The sequence below is a fragment of the Sesamum indicum genome, linkage group LG11 (assembly GCF_026168435.1).
Source record: "Sesamum indicum cultivar Baizhima isolate 11 linkage group LG11, ASM2616843v1, whole genome shotgun sequence".
Taxonomy (NCBI): Eukaryota; Viridiplantae; Streptophyta; class Magnoliopsida; order Lamiales; family Pedaliaceae; genus Sesamum; species Sesamum indicum.
In genome coordinates, this window is record NC_142667.1 from 6296038 (window position 1) to 6302037 (window position 6000).

Genomic DNA, 6000 nt, shown 5'->3' on the forward strand with positions numbered 1-6000 from the left:
CGGGGGGAGGCGGCAGGGTGGGGCTGGGGGTGTTAATTTTGTTTGTTTAAAATAATATCTTTTATAATATATATTTTTTATCAGTAAAATCTGAACTCTTATTTTTTTTATAAATTTAAAATCTAATGGGTAAATTTAATAGATTAGATATAAAGCCTCTGTTATAATCAATATAGATCCAACGGTATTAAAATAAAAATTAATATATATTTAGAAAATAACGAGGGTTCTTTTTGCCTATTTTTAAAATAGAGGGGGATTTTAGTGGACTTGTAAAATACATAAGGTTTTATGCATTTTAGTCTAAAAGTTTTTACAAATATCTACTAGATTTACTGGTTATATAAAATTCTTAAATCTTGTACAAAGTTTATTATACTTTTTTATGTATTGATATTTTGAGAAAATTGTTAGAATTTTTTTATTTTTATTTTCATAGTGACAACTTTGAATTAAGTGTTTGATAAAATTAATTTGAACGTAAGTGATAAAGTCAAGCTCCACTAATATATGGAACTAATAAAATTTATTCAAATTTAAATTATAAAAAACTCATGAAATGAAAGTTTTTAAAGTTAAGATATGATTTTTATATTTTTTCCCATAAGTTCTTTAATTTTTGTTTCTATCTCAAAGTTACACTGATTGTTTAATAGATTAATAATGATCCATTATTTAAACAAAGTCAAAATTATTATATGCATTTCAACGATATTCAATTTTACACTTGTTAAGAATTCAAATAGCTTTTAATTTATTTTATCAATTGAAAATTTATAAAATATTTTTGATAAATTAATTAAGTAATATACTTTTATGATATAATTATAAAAAAATATGTATAATTATTTTGTTCATTTTAATATGCGTAAGACATAATGGATAAGACTCCTATCAAATCCAATTATTTTGGGTGTCGAATAAGTAAGACTCAATGGGTATTTTTCTCTTCCAACAAAATATAAGCAACAACTACGAGTATTTGATGGGTCCATATATTCACTCATATTAAATAGGTTGATTACTTTTCACTTCTTCATGAGAATCACTCTGACTTTTTCATTACTTGTGAAATACATGTATGCTTAAAAAAATATACTTTAAATTATAACAATTTAATAAGAAAATAGGAAAAAATACAATTTTCGTCCACTTTCTTAGGGGCGATGGCATTTGTGGTCCATGTCTTTTCCAAAATAGAAGAGTAGAACAATAATTTAAAAATTATGGCAATTTTAGGACAAAAAAAATCCTAATTTAGCCTGATTGTTCACGTGGGGGGCACGTGATTGACTGAAATTGGGGGAAGGCTGACATGGCCGGCAACATGGCTAATGTGTAAAAAAAAAAAAAAAAGGACCCACATCACATGGCATTGCTGACGTGGAAAAAAAGCCACGGCAGCTTGCCAACGAGATTGGATCTTGGAGGGAAAATAGATTAAAGTAGGGAAGGGAAAGGGGAAGGGGAAGACTAAAGTAGTGGAGGATGATGACATAGTGTTTTTGGGAGAAGTGGGGGAAGGAAATGCAATCAATCATGAAAAAGAGGGTTTGGAGGATGCTGCAATTAACAATTAGACTGAGACAGGGGGTGTGGGTATATCTGAATAAGATGCAGAGTTTTAGATAAATGAATATGATGTAGGTATTGCCAGTGGGTCGAATGATGGTGAGGAATCAAACTCTGAATGTGAGTCAGTTGATATGGTGCCTAGTAAGAATGATCTGGATGAACATAGATAGTCAGATGATGAGGAGAATGGGCCTAATTATGTTGCATTCAACCCAGGTCAAGTGTATGATCCTTCACTCGAGTTGGGAGTGATTTTTATTTCTAAGAAAGAGTTCAAGAAAGCAGTGCAATCACATGCAATAAAAAATAAGAGAAGTGCCAAATTCACTAAGAATGATTTCCTTAAGGTCTATGCAGTGTGTTCTGGGGAGGGTTGTGAAAGGAAGATACATGCAACTAAGCTGAAGAATGAACAAACTTTTCAGATAAATCTGTACAAGGATGAACACACATGCCCACAAGTATTCAAAGTCAGAAATGTGAAAACTAGTTAGCTAAGTGAAAGATATCTTCAGGATTTCAAGTCTAACCCAAAAAGATGTGTAAAGGGGTAGAGGGTAGACATCATGAATGAGTTTAGATATTATGTGTCTAGAGATCAAGTATACAGAGCCAAGAGAGAAGCTTTAAAGAAACTGGAAGAAGCCTTGAGTATCAATTCACTAAATTGTGGGATTATGCAGAGGAAGTGAGGAGAACAAACCTTGGTTCAACTGTGATCTTGGGGATTAATGATGAAAATGGGCAAAACAGATTTGAAAAAATTCTATGTTTGTTTCAGTGCTTTGAAGTAGGGGTTTTTGGGAGGTTGTAGGCCTATTATATGTATTGATGGTTGTCATTTGAAGGGACCCCATAAGGAAATCTTGCTTACTGCTGTGGGAGTGGACCCTAATAATAACTTGTACCCCATTGCATATGCTGTGGTCCAGAGGGAGTCTACAGACACATGAGAATGATTCTTAACAGTGCTAAAACAGTATGTTTGTATTCACAGGGACAATGAATACACCTTTATGTCAGACAAACAGAAAGGACTCATACAAGCTTTTCAAAGTGTATTCACAGGGAGAGTGAATACACCTTTATGTGCATTATATAAGGACATGCAAGAATCATGACTTGATGAGATAATAATGGATACAATGTTTTCAGATCAAACAAGAAAGGTACCTCAATATACATACTATATTTCTATACATAATCTGTTGTTAATATTTAAACTAATGTATTCTTTTGTATATTAATTTTTAGAGTCAGGGAGGTACATCATTCACAAGCACTACAAGAAAGAAGAAATATTGTATCTATCAAGATCCAAACAGGGTAAGTATGCCACTTTTTATGGGTTGACAGTGTTTAATGCTATTGTACAAATTGGTTGACAATGTGTTTAATGCTATTGAATTAGGTGACTATGCCTGCTATAGATAGTGGAGTAAATGATCAACCACCAATTTTACCTCAAATTGTGGAAGAACATGAGACAATGAGCATGACGTTACCCCACACATACTGACTGAACATGGCCCTACACCCACTCCACCACGTGTAAAAGGGCCTACGATGTATGAACAATTGCAGATGGCCAACACAAACATGTCATTCCAGCCTCAAGTGACATTGCAACCAAGACTCAACATCAAGGCACCTCCTCCAATGACTGGTACAAGTTTTATGTCCTGTTTTTCAAGCAATCCAACAGTTCCTATTTTCAAGACAATAGTGAAAGAGCATGGCAGAAAGTGGGTTGACATCTCTAAATGACTTTCCCAAGGTTCTGAGGATCACGTGTATAAGTAGTCTGTTTCAGACTTGTAGTGGTAGGAATGCTTTTGGTGATCAGTTTTTGTAGATAGTTTGTAGTGGTAGGAATGCAGTTAGATGATCAATTTTTGTGGAAAGTTAGTGTTTATTGGTAGTGTAAGTGAAATGTCACCCACTTAAACAAATTGCAATGTAAGAATTTGAATACTTGGGTTAATGGCATCGTTCCTTTTTTTGTTTGCAAAAATTTTGAGTTCAGTCTTCACTTTTTATTTTTTTTTTGGCAGAAATTATGAGTTCAAAGTAAACTTGTGTTCAGTGAACATTTTATTACACATAACCAAGTGATTACATATGGATTTGTAATACAAGTACTTGAAAGCTAAGACTAAATACAATACATTGAAACACTTGCAAACTAAAAATAGTACAATATGAACTAAGACTAATACCACAACATTAATCAATCTTGTTAGCAACCATCTTCTTCATCTTCTACACCCTACAGTTTTCTTGCTTCTTCGAACACAATCCAAGACTCACCCAAATGTATATTATGCAAACAATCAACAAAATAAGTGTCAGTCTCCAAAGTATTTCATGCCTGAAATTTAGTTTCAAAATTTCAGCTTCTATTTCATTCTTCTTGCACAATAAACCTGGGATAATTGCGTGTATAAGTAGTATGTTTCAGACTTGTAGTGGTAGGAATGCTTTTGGTGATCAGTTTTTGTAGATTAGTTTTTGTAGATAGTTTGTAGTGGTAGGAATGCAGTCAGATGATCAGTTTTTGTGGAAAGTTAGGGCCCGTTTGGTTGTGTTTTCATTTTCATTTTCAGTTTCCAACTCTTGGAAATGGGTGAAAATGCTTTATTGGTTTTTGTGCGAAAACTGAGAATATGTTTGGTTTAGTTGTTTCGAAATGTAGGTATATAGGTGTGAGAATATTGAAAATAGGTATATGTACTTTTGATGTGACAGAAATTAGTTATGAGGGTTGACCTAATTGATTGAATATTTGTCTCTTTTTTATATTATTTTAATTCTATTTATATTATTTTAAATTCTGACTATTATTTCATCAATTTGAACAGAAAAATAAAGAATAAATTAATTATCATGAATAATGAACTAAATAATTATAAAATAAATTAAAATAATTTAATAGTCATGAAAGAATAGACCACTTTCATTGGTGCAAATAAATCCGAAAATGAAGATGAAAAACAAAAGAATCAATTGAACAAAAAATAAATCAACAATTGTAACAATATTTTATTAGATATTTAAATCATAGGAGTGATTAACTGTGAAACGAAAAAAATTGAAAGGGATATAATTACAATATGACAAACTTTAGAGAATTGAAAGTATTGTTCAGTGTCAAGATGAGTTATATTATAATTTATTTAGTTCTATTAATTAGTAATAAAAAAAATTATAGTTGTTGGTTAGTTATCCATATTTGATATTAATAATTGCGTATATTGATTGTTGATTATTGAAATTTATAATGTAATAATAATCAATCACTAAAAAAAAAATATTAAGTAAATTAGCAAAACACATTTCACCATATTAAGGTAAATACTTGTATATATTATGCTAATTTTCTTTTTAATTTAGAAAAAGGAACATGAATTTTCATGACATCATCATCCTTGATGATCCAAAAAGAAAAAGAGACCAACATGGAAATATGAGCGTGAAAAGAAAATTTAATAATAAAGCCAAACGTAATTACGTCTCAAGAAAGAATATCACAATATTTGTCTGAGTTTTGAATATTCCATGTTTTAAAGCAAATAAACAAAATATATAAAAAATAGAATGCATGTAAAAGTAGAAGATGTATATTATTATAATAAAATATATTTTTTATAAATCTAAAAAAAATGTGAACGGGATTAAGTTGAAGATGTATATTATTATAATAAATATATTTTTTATATTAATAGAAAAAAGACGTGAATGGGACTAAATATATTTTTCATAATTAGAAGATTCATGTAAAAGACAAACAAATTTTATTATTAGACAGTGAGTAAGAAATAGAGATTATAACATAACTTTGCATTGTTATATTATTAATTCAACAGTTAATTCAACAATGTTTGAGAATATATTTATATTGCTTGTGAATGGGAGAGGACAATAGCAAATATGAAGACTATTACGTGCAAAGCTTTCATGGATTAAGCATCAATGGCTTACATAAAAAACAATCTTCAAATTAAAAAAAACTTTACAATCATTTTCCTTTACTAGGGGGTTCCTTCGGAGGCGCCGCATTGGACGAGCTTGCACTATCGTCTTTTAGCACCTTTGGGACGTTTAAGTCCGTGCCATTTTCGTCGTCCGAGCGCGACGACGGATCAATGCAAATTGGATAAAAATGACGGTAGCAGGCTCGTCATGTTGAGGGGGGGCTGCCATACTTGGAATCTCCGGGAGAAGAACATCATCGTCATCTTCTTCCTCCTCGTCGAGTACCGGAATGTCGAGATTCTCATCCTCATCGAAGAGCGAGCTCGCACAGCTCTTCCCACTTTGGCTCGTACGCATTTTGATAGCATCGAGCCATTAGATTCTCCTATTCATTAGCATACCGAAAATTATTTCAATTTGTATTGTTAAAACAAAAATAAAGAAATTTGC